Raw genomic sequence first — 16473 nt, forward strand, 5'->3', positions numbered from 1 at the left:
CGACCAAACAAGCAAGGCCTAACCCCAAGAGCGTTGAGGAGATTTGAACCCGTGAGCATCGAGGAGATTTGACCCCGTGACCTCCCAACTAGCGAAGTGGCGGCTACATCCATGGGAAAAAATCCAGGCAGATCAACCCCAAGGGATCTACCCACCGACCAAACAAGCAAGGCCTAACCCCAAGAGCGTTGAGGAGATTTGACCTCGTGAGCGTCGAGGAGATTTGACCCCGTGACCTCCCAACTAGCGTAGTACTTAGCAACGGGAACTCAATCAGTTAATTAATTTATTTATTTTTATTTTTATTTGTTATTTATTTTTTCCTTTTTTTAGTTTGACCTTTTATTATTTTTATTTGTTTTTAGAATTAATTGTGTTGATTATTTAAGTTTGATCCAAATATTATTTTTATTTTATTAATTGTTTTAGTGTTGATTATTTAGGTTTGAGCCAAATATTCTTATTTAAGTTTGACCCTTTATTGTTTTTATTTATTGATGATTTAAGTTTGACCTAAATATTATTTTTATTTTATTAATTGTTTTGATTATTTAGGTTTGACCTAAATATTATTTTTATCTTACATATTCATTTCATTAAAATATTTCTTTTGATTAATTATTTTCCTTAATTCAATATTAACAACTATATTCTAACAATTATTTCTTTATATAAATTTTTTTATTTATTAACAAGGAGCCACTGTTGTGGCGCTAGTCCCTGCCGGTTAATAGAACAGTTTGGTGAGTTATTATTATGAGATTTAATTTGTGTTTAATTTGCATTATCATCAGAGCTGGTTTGCATTACTAGTGTGTTGTAGGCATGCTTACTTGTATTAAGATTTAGTGAATTGGATAGCGAATTGTTGTATGGACTTTTTGACTTTATGCAAAGAGTGAAATATAATGAACTTTGCGTTTGTTAAGTAAGAATTGTGATAAATGTAAGATTAGTTTTAGATGTAATTTTCCAATGTGTCATGATTTAGAAAATGTTTAGATTAATAATTAAAATGTAATAAAATTTAAGAGTGAATCATGGAAACCTTGACGGAAAAAAACTATAAAAGGTAATAATAATGCATTATAATGTATGAAGAATTAGAGAGTGTTAAAGTAAGTTATGTATTTTAATAAGCATGGGGTATAAAATATATTTAAATGCATAATAATGAATTCATGGTGCACAAAAGATAGAATTTTGTTATTTTTTTACATTTGAATATTATGGAAGTATTCATAAAATGATAATGAGCACATAAACATTATTATGAATATAAATTTGTTAATTAAATCCGTGGTGGAGAGTGTTCAATATTTAGATAAATGATTCTCGAAAGTCAAAGAAGAACTTAAGCATTTAAAAATTATGGAGTCTTGAACCCATGATTGAAAGATTAGATATCTAGTAACATGTTCAAAAGAACAAAAGATATATTTATTTAAAAATATTGTTTATCATAACTTTAGTGTGAACTTTAAATTTGTCCAATTACTAATTAGCAAAGAAAATAAACCCTGCATCTAATTTCTAATTAGTAATTTGTTGCATTTAATTAATAATTTGTTGTGATGCAAAAGGACATGACTTTTGGTCTTTTTTATAGTTTTGGGTTAGTAAATATAGGATCTAAGTACAATAGCAAAGTAATTTTGATAAGTTTATTTTATAAATTAAAAACTAAAATAAACAGATTAAAATTAAAAAAACATTTAAACTCTACGAGTTGAAATGTAAATTGATCATGATCTACAAGAAAAAATTCATTATCTTTTGGTGTTGTATACTCTTGCTTTCTGCAATATCTGTGTTCCATTTAAGTAAGTTAGTTTGTTATTGAAATTTTTTCCAAGTATAATGAAAGGACTTACATCACAGATAAACAGATGTCATTAAACATAGTTGTTTTTCTATTTTGTGATTATCTTAATTAGGGAGTATAGTTTAATATAATTCATTTATTTGGCATAACATAAGCATAGGAGGTATGATGACATATAGAATGATGAAAATTGGGATAATTGAAAATAATAAAAGAATGGAGATTGACTATACCACTTCAAATTACTCTATTTATTAGTTAGAAATAATGTTTTGACAGCTTGATTTTTTAAAAGTTATTATGTTATTAAACTTTATACCTGGTGACAAGAAAGGCTTACCTTGGCATAAGCTAATTATTGCAGGTTAATACAACTGGGAGAAATGATATTACATGTTATAAATTATGAAAGTCATATTCAATTAATACTGTTTTAAAAAATACATAAGAGTTCATTTCAATGTGGGAATCTTTTTATTCAAGGAATTTTATTTCTTTGTGATTGGAAGTGTAATCTTTCCATTATGAATACTGAATAATAAAAATATTATAGGAAATTTATACTTAGTTAAAACTATAAATAATTTAATAGTTATAATTAAATATGAATGGATAAGCAGTATTTAATATTATATGGGTAATTTAAATCATAAAATGCATTATTTATTTAAACATCAAAGATAGAGTGTGATATTATAATTAAATAAAAATAAATAATAATAATATTTTTATATTGGATCAGAGATATTGAAATTTAATTATAATTGGCATGTTTATCATGATTAATAATAGTAAAAAGTGTTTAATCATAATTAACATGGTTGTGATGCTAATGCATGGTCATCTCGCTAATCCATGGTCAAAATGGTCAATCATCATTAAAATGGTGAATGATGGTAAAGCATGCCCAATGTAGTTAACAAATATTAAAAATAAACAAACCCAACTATTAAATAAATGAGTTCAAGTAACTAAATATAGTAGATAGAAAATGGTGAATGATGGTAAAGCATGACCAACATGGCTATCAAATATTAGAAACAAACAAACCCAAATATTAGATAAATGATTTCAAATAACTAAATATAGTAGATAGTAATTTATATTTATGAAACTTGTTCAAATTGAATTATAACATTGATTTTCTACATAAAATCAAATATATAACACATAAAGAGCCAAATTTATTAAACATTAGCATAATGAATCAAGAGCCATAGAGACAAAATAAAAACTGCCAATGCCAATTTTTATCAACTAATAATTAATGCATTAAACATTAGCATAATGAATCAAGAGCCATAGAGACAAAATAAAAACTGCCAATGCCAATTTTTATCAACTAATAATTAATGTAACATTCGACTAGATGAATGTTCAGATACAAGATGATCATTTAAGAACATAGGATTTGTGCTGTAACATTTTGTCATTCTGTCAATACAATGTCATTTTGTCAGCAATGACAGCACTTCATTCCAAGTCTGCATGTTTCAAAAATTTCAGTTGAAGGGGATCCCATGGAATTTGCAGAAATTTATGCTTCTTTATACTAGCTTAACTGCTGAATTTTAACAAGATCATTTCCAGACTTTCCTAGAATGGCTGCAACTGTGCGTTCAGATGTTACAACTTCAACTGTAGTTTTTGTGATAAGCTTACCAGCTGCTGTCACACTACCAAAGGTGATATACAATGCCAAGGACATTAGTACAGAAATACTGATCAGCAAAACCACTATGATAGCAGCAATTGACAAAATTTTGCAAATGTTGTGTACCTTTCAAATCTGGCAGAAGTCCGTTGACGAAGAATTGGGTCCTCAAACTCAGAGAAATTGCCAATACTGTTTATATTGCGATTTGACTGAATTTTGAAACAAAGCATATAGTTAGTACTACAGGGGTTCGTGTTTGCAGACAGATTTATGGTTAATTATCTTAAATAGAAATTTAATTGAATCAAGGAATCTGCTTTTGTTCTAAGAAATCAAAATCAAAAAGTAGCAACAGAGGGACAGTAGACGAATTGTTGGCAAATGTTGGAAAATGTCGGAGGGAGATCAAGAACTGCATACAAAATTGGTGCACTTGTTTGCTGTGGATTGCCTGAAATTTCAATCAGTGATTCAGATTTTCCTGGTCTAACTTCAAGAAGATTAACTTTGGCATGAGAAATCTGACCATACAAAGAAAACATGATCAGTAAATAAAGTGTGTTCATAGCAAGGCATCAACAATTGAGCTTGTTATTTGAGCGTGCAAGAGTCCATGGTTATCGGCTTGGGTTTTACTGTCTTCGCGGCCTTTGGGTTTTACTGTCTTCGCGGCCTTTGGGTTGGTATTGTTACTTGCTTGTTTAGCTCTGCAGTCTGTACGATTTTTCGTCTGCGGTGGAGTTCCTGCTTGCTCGGGTATTGTTACTTGCTTGTTTAGCTCTGCAGTCTGTGCGATTTTTTGTCTGTGGTGGTCTTGTGGGCGGACAATTGTCCCTCGTCGAGATCCTGGAAAGTTACTCGACTTGGGTTTTACCCTGTTCGCGCCCTTTGGGTTATTATTGTTACTTGGTTGTTTAGCTCTGCAGTCTTGCCTGCTTCGTAGGTGCAGCAGTATTGTCTGTTCGTTTCCCTCAAGAGTCCATGGTTATTTGAGCATTATAAGTTAATGGCATTCTGGTTAAATACTGAGGGTTTCTCTTACCTGCATGGCTTTTATGAGCGATATAACCTAAGTCGAACCAAGGTTTTGGGGGTGGAAAGGTTGGTTTTGGGGGTGGAAAGGTTTTGGGGTGTTATTGGGGGCCTCGCATCATTCGAGGTGAAGGGCACATGGTCCGGTGACTCCCAAGCGGTTGTGTAACGTTGGTATGAATCGGACCGTGTTCGCGCCCTTTGGGTTATTATTGTTACTTGGTTGTTTAGCTCTGCAATCTCTGCGATTTTTCGTTTGTATTTGTTGTATTGTCTGCGGTGAAAACACAATGCGGTTTCTGCCTGCCGTGATACTATGGGCTTGTCTTAGCTACATGGGTTTTATGGAAATTTCTGTAAATGTCGGTTTCGACCAGCATTTGGAGCGAGACGACCTGGGTGAAGCTATGGCGTGTATTCAAGGTTTTTCGGTTGTATAATTTATGTGTATGTTTACTTTGGTGCATAATGTTTTTTTAAGTTTGTAATTCTGTTATGGATGTATGAATATTCGACTCTGATATTACTCCTAGAACGGAAGGTTGCTTTGTTGACTAAAGCTGTATAAGACTAAAACACATGCCTAAGATGGCTTGTTGCAGCTTTGCAATGTTGACGAGATCTGTTTTGATTTGCAAAAACAATTTATTAGAAAGTGAGTATTGTACATACCTGAACCAACTGATCAGTTTCGAAAGCACACCGAGGAAGTTGTTCTCTTTGTAATATTCTAATATTGGCAGCTGTTGTGTGCCTCATATCAGAAGTCAGTGCGGCACCCCTGCCAATTAGACAACACAATTTCAAAATAAGATCAAGTTGTTGAAACGTAATTTATCATATGCAATCCTATTACTGGTTACAGAACTGTATCTGCGATCAAACTTCAGATTCACACTAACTAGCTAAACATGAGAATGCAGAAGGAGAGATCAAAAGTGTGAGGCTACAAAGTCATAAACTTCTGGAACAAGGCTTGTAGCACGTGCTTTTCAATGAGGTCTAATAGAAACATTGGCTGAAAATATTGCACAATGTTGAGGATGTAGGCAATTAAATGCAAAGAACCAACTAGAAATTTTAGGCACGGGTTTCATAAAGAGGTTTAAGTCCCCTTGCCGAAGTACTCCAAAGGTAGCTTCTACATACACAACACTGTGTGTGAAGTTCACTTCAAATGATATAAAAAATGAAATGGGTTGAGGTAAACTTACTGCTTGGACATTCTTTATCATGCTTATTTTAAAAGCTTGCATCATTTTATTTATTATTTCTAAATAACTATGTGTCATGATCTTTCTTTTTTTATTCTCGAGTCAAATGAATGCAATTAAACTAAAACAGAATGCACACAGAATCCAGACTAACATGTAGGAAAGTTTTAGAGACATATATGTAAAACCAACTGAAGCACAAAATAAACGTACTTTCACGTTGAACTCTGAGCGGTTCTGTTTTAGAAGATAAAGAATTGCAAAAAAGTCATTTCTATCTATATCTGAATCCAACAGAATTTGATGCGGTGCTCCATGCGATGGAAAAATTTGACAACTTAGGTAAGCTAACAGAAATATTTGGGAAAGAATAAACACATGTGACATCATCATGATGCTCTGTCACGAGTTGCACTTTATATCATCAACTACACTTGCTCATGCAAATAAACTAGTTGAGTCAAAACAGTAGTCAAATTATGCAAGACTGAAATAACATGGAAGTGTAACCTAAAACATCTCAACTGAATTTTGCATCTAATAATATCTTGATCCATAAATAAAACAAAGATGTCTGGATATGGTATTTGCAAAAAAACCTGAAATACTTCCAAACAGAAAGAAGCATCAAATAGTTGCATATTGTACTTGCCTTATGTGAGCAGGGAACAACACAATTTCAAAATAAGATCAAGCTGCTGAAAGGTATTTTATCGTATGCAATGCTATTACTGGTTACAGAACTGTATCTGCGATCAAACTTCAGATTCACGCTAACTAGCTAAACATGACAATGCAGAACAATATTCATATTACTTTTGCATTTGTTATGGATGTGAAGGGCAGCATGTTCCTGCATTTTGTAATCTGTAGAACAAATAGTTAGTTAGAATAAAATGATAGCATTGTAAATTGAAGAGAGGACATATTTGAGAGAAAACATGTTAAGGAGTTATGTGAACTAAGGTTTCTTGTGCAATCCTTATATCATGTACAATGTGTCAAAAGCTTGTTTAACATTAAAAAAAGTATTTGATTGACTAAATTTGTATAAGAGTAAAACAGATCTCTAACATGGCTTGTTCCAGGTTTCCAATCTTGACAACATCTCTTTTAATTTGCAAAAACAATTTACTAGAAACTTAGTATTGTATATACCTGAACCAACTGATCAGTTTCGAAAGCACACCGAGGAAGCTGTTCTCTTGGCAATATTCTAATATTGGCAGCTGTTGTATGCATGATTTCAGAAGTCACTGCAGCAGTGCTGCTAATTAGAGAACAAAATTTCAAAATAAGATCAAGCTATTCGAACGTACTTTATTTAAGATTAAAAGGAGTATTTGATTGACTAAAGCTGTATAAGACTAAAACAGATGCCTAACATGGCTTGTTGCAGCTTTGCAATGTTGACAAGATCTTTTTTGATTCGCAAAAACAATTTATTAGAAAGTCAGTATTGTATATACCTGAACCAAGTGATCAGTTTCGAAAGCACACCGAGGAAGCTCTCCTCTTTTAATACCCTAATATTGGTAGCTGTTGTGTGCCTCATATCAGAAGTCAGTGCAGCACCCCTGCCAATTAGACAACACAATTTCAAAATAAGATCAAGCTCCTGAAACGTATTTTATCATATGCAATGCTATTACTGGTTAGAGAACTGTATCTGCCATCAAACTTTAGATTCATGCTAACTAGCTAAACATGAAAATGCAGAACCATATTCATATTACTTTTGCATTTGTTCTGGACGTGAAGGCCAGCATGTTCCTACATTTTGTAATCTGTAGAAGAAACAGTTGGTTAGAATAAAATGATAACATTGTAAATTGAACAGAGGACATATTTGAGAGAAAACATGTTAAGGAGTTATCTGAACTAAGGCTTCTTCTGCAATACTTATGGCTGTATAAGAGTAAAACAGATCTCTAACATGGCTTGTTCCAGTTTTCCAATCTTGACGAGATCTGTTTTAATTTGCAAAAACAATTTATTACAAACTCAGTATTGTATATACCTGAACCAACTGATTAGTTTCGAAAGCACACTGAGCAAGGCGTTCTCTTGGTAATATTCTAATATTGGCAGCTGTTTTGTGCTTCATTTCAGAAGTCATTGCAACAGTGCTGCTAATTAGACAACAAAATTTCAAAATAAGATCAAGCTAAACAAGCAGAACAGGAACCCCACCAACAACAAATACAAACTTCATATTCATGCTAACTAGTTAAACATGGCAATGCACAAGGAGAGATCAAAACCATGAACCTACAAAGTCATAAACTTCTGAAATAAGGTTTGGACTTCAAATGATATAAAAAATGAAATGGGTTCAGATAAACTTACTGGTTTGAAATTCAGCATTGAGTCCGAGCAAGAATACCAATGGAATGAGTGGAAGCTACCAGAAATGTATATCAGCCATTGTGTCCTTTGTGCTTTGTAGATTGGAAACCATGTGAGCATTGTTCAGATTGTAAACTGCAAATCATGTCAGCAGTCTCCAGATATATGGCATATTCACATGGTCTGTGGGATAAATTCTTTCCTGGTAATGTTACCAGATTTTATGCAAAGCAGTTACCCTGTAGCATTTGTTTCGAAAATATAACTCTACGTTTGACTTTGAATCAGATGTGTTTAGGAACATGGAAAAAATTTAAGCAAATTGTAGAGCTAACAGTAAACAGAAACATAGGTAATATAAAACAAAACCTTTCGAGCCCAAAACTTTCATTTGGCTTAAGGTTATAATGCTATTATAATGAAAAATCATGTGGATCAAGCAACGGTCAGCAATTGATCGATTGCATATAGTCCCAGGGAAGGACTAATAATACCAAATGCATTATGTCATAATTGCATTTTCAAACAACATATATTCATTTTAAAGTCCATATAGTTTGATGCTATTTATAAAGTCTAGCTTCAAGCATGTTGTAGAATGCGTTCGATCTCAAATACAAAACAGAAACACAAACAATACAAATAGACATGTATAAAGACTTTCTAGGCCTCTTTCCTGAATCGTTAGCTACACTATGCAACAAACAAAAACTAACATAGCATTCAGCCATAACATAGGAGGAGACAGAAATGACTAGCCGATTCAATATACAATTTGTCATTTAATCAATCTATGGAATCTTTGGTGTTTGCATTCAGCAGCTGTAGATACAAAATTATTGCTGATCTGATGTTGCATTTGCTATATTCAATGATATAATTTAAACCAAACATGGTACTTTTTAAGATGCGACAAAAATATACATACAAAAGCTGGCAAGACAATCTCTCGTTGTCAAGCTTGAAGCATGATGCAGAATGCGTTCCATTTGAGATAGAGAACAGAAACAGAAACACTACAAACACATATGCATAAAGACTTTCTAGCCTTTTTTCATCAACTGTTGCGTCACATATTCTTTGTAAATGACTCAAAATTGCAAGTCAAATACTTGTATTATCGTGAGAGCATAATATGAAGAAACATATTCATATTACTTTTGCATTTGTTATGGATGTGAAGGCTGCCATGCTCCTGGATTTTGTAATCTGTATAACAAACGGTTAGTTAGAACAAAATGATAACAGTGTAAATTGAAGAGAGGACATATTTGAGAGAAAACATGTTAAGGCATATGTTGATGTACCTTCCATTTGTTAGTTGACATGTAATAGCTCACTATCTTCATTGAGTGTGAACTTGCTCTGAATTTTGAAGTCACGTAAGATGTAAACAGTGGTAGCTTTATGTTGCAAATATGTCTCATATGACATTGATTTTAAATCAGGAAGTAACTCATGTAATAAGGGCTCCCTGATAATGCACTGGACAAAGTTATTTGTAATGGATTCTATTACAGCATTTATACAATGCTTGTAGAGGAAAGGGCAATTATCATTGCATTGTGAACAGAAAATTGTTGCATTGGCTATTGCTATGGATGAATTCACTGGGCAGTTACAAATTGCACAAACAGGTTCGAAAGGAGTTGAATATGGATTTGTTGCGGTCATAATACCTTCGACCTGTTTATAAAACATTCAAACGTTAATTTACATTATTACATGCCAAATGCAAATGCAGAAAAAACATTATTATTGCTATACTTACAGCATAGGTAGATGTAGTTAGTTTTGTGAGATTGTTGAGTGCATCTGTGTTAAGTTCAGTCATGAACGTTGACTTCGATGCTCTGAATATTGTTTCTGTTGTGTTTACCTTTTTTGTTAAATTTTTGAAAAGAATGAGCGGAAAGTGTCCTTTTTGCAATTGTTTTTCCATTGAAAGGAAAAATTGTTCATATGTGTCAAAGAGTTGCAACTGCAGAACAGAAATTGCTATGTATTGAAAAATACAAAAAGTAATATGCAACTACATTGTTCGTATGCATTGAAAAATTGCAATTGCAGAAGACAAATTACAAAAACTATGGACAAATTACAACAACTATGTATTGAAGTGATGCATGTTATCTACTGACAATTAGGAATAAGTAACATCTGAATACATACAGTTGCATTGTCGTTTTCAGAATCTCCATCTTTGATATGGAGTATGTAATGCAATCCAACTCGTTTGGCAAGTGTAACGGCAGCAGCGATTGTGCCAATTGGGTACATTTCTTTTTTGTTTGCAAATTGCCTAATGGTCGTATTGGGAATGAAGCGATATTCTTTGCAAACTTCAGGTACAGTTTCTATGATACTTGATTCATTAAGCAATATTATTTTGTCACAGTCACCGCGATCATAAACACTTTTAGGCAATATCCTGAAGTTTGTAATTGAGATGTTGTTGCCTTGCAAAATTTTGTGTTCATGTCGCTCCACCAAATGTGCAGGTACACTCAACGTTATAGTCATCATTCCTTGAGCATCTGTCAAATCAGCTCGCAATACTTGACGTGATTTGTTTGCTTTATCAAGGAATGCACTATAGACAACCATTATGTCTCCAACAAATAGCTGCCCAATTTTACGACTATTGAGATCTTCAATTGATACTTTAATTGGCAGTATCTGTTTTTGCCTATTAAAATTGCCTAGTTAGAAATTGCTATAAACATTTGTAGAATACTATGTTTCTCCTAAAGACTGAATAACTAGAAATAGATTAGAGTGTTGTGTTTCATATGCATACCTTTTTGATGTATCATTTTGCACGTTTGTTGAATGAAGTTTGGCTGTGATTGTTTCAGTTGGACTAACACAGGCAAATGCATGGTTCAATATGATGTGGATATTATCACATGTATTTTGTGATAAGCAATCAATAAAGAAATTGTGATATGTAACCTGTACATGTCTTCTTGCTGCATTGTTTGGGGGGACTTACTACTAGTGCTTTCTTCACTCGTCCAAGATTTTCTAATTTATATACATTTAAATATAGATATGTAAAAAGAGAAGATATATATAGTAAACACTAATCTGACATATATACATTTAAATATAGATATGTAAAAAGAGGAGATATATATAGTAAACATTAATATTTTAAATAGAAAATAGCATATTTGTATAGTTGTCATACATACCTTTTCAAAGCAAGTGGTTGGTTTGCCTTTCCTAATTGAGTTATGTGGTCTATTTCTTCAGTTGTTTGTTTTCCTTTTTCAGGATTTATGCTATGTTATAGAATAGGAACATATATTTAGTTCAATTTCAAAGAGCATATAGAAGTAAACAGTTAACAAGGAACATTAAAACCATAGAACCATACATATGTAAAGATAGAATGGATATATACTAAACATTAACATTCTAAATACAAATTGGCATGTTTGTATAGTTGTCATAGACATACCTTGCTGAACATTATTATTCTAAATACAAATTAGCATATTTGTATAGTTGTCATAGACATACCTTTGCAAAACAAGTGGTTGGCTTGCCCTTTCTAATTGCGTTATGGATTCTATTTCTTCAATTGTTTCTTTTCGTCTCTGAAGATTTAGGCTATGTTATAGAATAGTAACATATATTTAGTGCAAACTAGAAGTAAAAAGTGAACAAGAACATTAAAACCATAGAACCATACATATGTAAAAATAAAAATAGAATGCATATATAGTAGACATTAATATTCTAAATACAAATTACCATTTTTGTGTAGTTCTCATAGACATACCTTTGCAAAACAAGTGGTTGGTTTGCGCTTTCTAATTGGCTTATGCATTCTATTTCTTCAATTGTTTCATTTCCTTTTTCAAGATTTATGCTATGTTATAGAATAGTAAGACATATTTAGTACAAGTCAAAAGAACATATAAAAGTAAAACTTGAACAAGAAGACAAGATCCATAGAAAAGGAAAGGCAAAAAGAATATACTCTGTTTGTTTATGTTGCATGTTGTTGTTCTTTTTTCTTGGTCGTTCTGTTCAATTGAAAAGGGTTTTACTAGCAGAATCTGCATGCATAAATAGATGAGGTCATATCTGCAAATTTATGATAGGATAGTTGTGTTGGTTAATTGAAAAGGCTGTCTTTGGCATAAGTTGCATTGATCAATACAGAACGCCATATATGTAAATGTAGAATAGAATGCATAGTATGTATGCTGTTATCACTTCGTTTACCACAAAAAGATATTGTAGTATGCTTTAGTAAAATAGATATGGTAAAACCAATGAGGTATTGCAAAAATGTCAAAATTTGGAATTTTGTAAACTGTTTCATGTGTATATCATAGGTCAAGGACAAGAGATATTATATCATGGTCAGACCAATATGCATCCAATACGAAAATTCTATACTTTATATTGCCTAGATTTGCCCAAACATGGTCAATCAATGATTTGTGCATGCTATTAGTTTTGTCAACTAGGAAATGAAGATTGTAGTTTTGCATGTAGGTTTCTAGCTGCTTTGTTTTTTGATTGCAATGCACCATATCAATATTGAAGTCCCCTAATATAACTATGATATTGTTTAGATCTAACTGGTATAAGGCTTTTGCAATGACGTTGAGGATATTGTTTAGGTTTGCATGTGGCGATGCATATATATTGAGTATTGCAATTTGTAATGTGTGAACTTTTATTTTTGCAAACAATGCTTCTACAAAGCAGTCTTCAAAATGGGTATGTTCAAGGATAATGATATTTTTCTTTATCAATATCATTACTCCATGCTTAATGCAACTTGAGATGCAATTGAAATTTTTGAAGTATTCATTTTGCATAGACAGCAACATATGTGTTTCTTGTAAGCACAAGATATCAGATTGCATTGTGTCATAGTCATTGCATATGTCAGTAAGATGCGCATGAAGATTGCGAGTGTTCAATGAAAGAATAAAGATGGATCGCAATGATTGTATTGATGAACAGTCATATTCTAGTTGCCATTTTGCAGTGGTTTGCAAACGTTGCATTTCAGAATTTACTTTTTGCTTGACCTTGAAGTTACTATGTTTAAGAGGATTAAGCAAATACAATGATTCTATGTTTTTGACACGTGATAGTGCTGTGTATACTAGGCCATGCACTTGTACTCCAGTAGGGTCGAATGCAAGCCTATCCAAGGTTAAGCCTTGTGATCTATGTATTGTGCGTGCACATGCAAGTTGAATTGGAAATTGTTTTCGTATTTTCAATGGCGCCATCTTTGATGTCATAGGCATTGGTTTTGATATTCGCAATATTGGTGTCCAATCATGTGCTATCTCTGAAGTGTACAAATGACCTAGTTTTCTAGATTGTCGATGACCAATATTAGGGTCATGGAACTTAATCCATAGAACATCGACCTTATTTGTATGGGTATATGCTTTAACTATTCCATCTGCACCATTCACTAGCCCATCTGGTGCATCATAATTGCAAGCATACATTTCAACTAACATGTTCAACTTTATCAAAAGCTGCGGAGGCAAAATAGCCGTATGTTGATGAGCTGCGAAATTGTCGCTATTCTCCTCATTTTCGTCAATTGCATTAATCAAAATTTCTTTGCCAGGCATTAGCATCAACATTTTCTTGTTATGCATTGCAACATCTTTGTTTTTGTAAAATAAATAGGGAAATGTTGGATCATTTGGTACAGGGCGCATGCAACTTGTATTCATGTATGTTATATCGTCAGATGTTTGACAATTTGTTCACATTCTATTTAACATTGATATGAATCTCTTATTTATTTGTCGCATCGTCATATGCAATTGGAAGCACTTGACATTATCCTTCCAGAAATCATGTGTTATTGTTTGATTGTTGATTGTTGGTTGTTCAAAAATAAGAGAGTCTTGAATAGGTTGTGCTTGATAGAAATCACCACAAAATATGATGTCAATGTTCCCAAAGTATTTTGTTTGGACATGTTTTATGTTTCTGAGTCTATTGTCAATAGAATATAAGAACCGACTTCCAATCATCGAGATCTCATCTATGAAAGCTACTTGCAATTCTTGATATAGCTTTGATAAGTTGTCCAATACTTCTTTGCTCAGTGAGAACAGTTGAGACTTGTTAAAAGGCATTAGCAATGCAGAATGGATTGTTGTTCCACCTGCATTATATGCAGCTTTTCCTGTGTATGCTAATATTAGACCTTTTGGTTTCATAGGATCAGTTGTGTTTTGTGAATCATAAATTCGTATAAGCATTTGGAAAATCGCTTTTGCTGTGAGCGTTTTACCTACACCTGCTCCACCTGTAATAAAAAGGTAAATTGGTTCCTTGGGGTTTTTTTTTTTTTAACTGCAATGTCTTTTACAATTGCTTGTTGTTCTTTGTTCAAGATTCTTCTAAGTTTGTAATATTCATTGTTCTCCATTAAAAATGGATGGGCAGTAATTTGAAATCCAAGATTGATTTTTTTCTTCATTTCAAATTGTTTTGGAAATTGCAAGTCCGATTGCAAATCATATTCCTCATAATGGGAATTGTTCTCTTGGTTTTGCATATTCATTTCGTTAGTATTCAAAGAACTAATTTGCTCATTTGTTGCAGTCTCTAAATCACCCCATGTTGGATTGATGTTATATGTAAATTTGGCTTCATTAACTTGAATTGTTTTTTCATGTAATGTATATGCAGAGAGCCATGTAGGCAATTCTTGTTTCAATGTATCTTCACAATTTTCAAATGGCATATATAACAATAATTTCTCTCGACAAAAGTTTTCAATATCATTGTGTTTGTTATATTTGACAAATCGTATAAAATTTGGTTTTTTCCTTTTAGATATGGGTTTGCCATTTTTCTTGTAATTTGATACAAATTCTGCAAGGCAGATTTTGCTAATGGAACTTGGTCGTCCAATGTAGTAGTCAACAATGGAATGGCACATAACATCTTCTGAATCATCAGGTTCTTGTTTCAAAAGAATAGGCGGTTTAAGCATAAACGTGCGTTCATCAACTGGAGACGTGTTCACAAATATACATTCCCTTGAACTAGAATTCAATGGCAATGAAAGTGCTATATGCACTGCTTGTTGAGCTGACATTTGCTGTAGATTGAGTAATGTATTTCCAAGTTTACGAATCATTTGCATAGCCTCAATTTCATCTTTCTGATGCTCTTTCCGTATTCTTCTAAATGCATTTGTCATAGACTTGTCAATTTTGGTCATATATGAACTACAATATGATGCTGCAGCATATGCATTTAGCACAAATTGTGCATCTGTATTTGCATTCCATAAAGCAGGGATACCGTTTGCAAAACTGTTATTCGAAATGTGAGAAGGTTTTCGTTTCAGGAAAATTGTTGGTTGCTTTACTGTATGTTGTAATAGTTCTATGTACTCATTTTGTAGTAGGCCTATTTCTAGGAGGAAATCGTCATGTGTTGTTGAATCATTGTAGTTTGTTTGCTCCAAGAATGCAAAAAACGATATTGATTTCTCTACAATTTTTTTATTTTCTGCATTGGTTGGTTCAATGATCATTGTTGATTTCATTGGTGGCATGGGGAAGTTGTATCTGCAATTTGAATTTTTTCGCTTCTTACAACTTTTTGTATGGTGATTTTTATGCAATTTAGCAACATCTGGCTCCAAATCATCTGTATTACAAGTGATGTAATTGTCAAGAAACTTCTCAATTTCTGAGTTGCTTTCTTTTCCATATATTGGAGCATTCTCTATCCATAACAGTCCATGTTCATGTTCAGTTCCTCTATTTTGGAATTCTGTTACAAAATAGTAATCAGGTATTTTTCCAAAGAATGTAGTATCTTGAGATATCAATCGCTTTATAGCATTAATTCTATGTCTATAGTATTGGCTACATGTGACTGGATATTTTCTTATAAGGTAGTCAATGTCATCATCTTCTAATATATCAATAGCATTTTTATTTGCTTTATTTCTAAACAATGTGACAAGTGTATCTACTAATGGTTTCCATCGATGTTCTGCACTTGTGAATGTCACAAAGAAAGTTGGAGGGCCCAGTTGTCGTATCATTGCAAATATGTTTTTCCTAATTTGTTCCAAATGGTCAGAAGATATGCGAATGTTTTTGAAATCTATGTATCCAATGTCAAACTTCAATAACTTTTCCAAATTTGCTCGATACTTGACATCTTTTGCTAATATTTTCCTGCCTTTTAGTTGTCCTTTTCTTATTCGCACCCATATGCAAGAAAGCACTTTATCAATTATTATTCGCATTGTCTTGAAAAACAAATTTGTTGTATGATATTGGAAGTCACCACTTGCTTGTAACAATTCCCATTGTACAATTTTTTGGTAACTAAACCTATTTGTGATGTCATGATCACGTGCA

Source organism: Pinus tabuliformis, chromosome 2_1 (assembly GCF_031772625.1).
Source record: "Pinus tabuliformis cultivar Carrire ecotype Pingquan chromosome 2_1, CPIR1, whole genome shotgun sequence".
NCBI lineage: Eukaryota > Viridiplantae > Streptophyta > Pinopsida > Pinales > Pinaceae > Pinus > Pinus tabuliformis.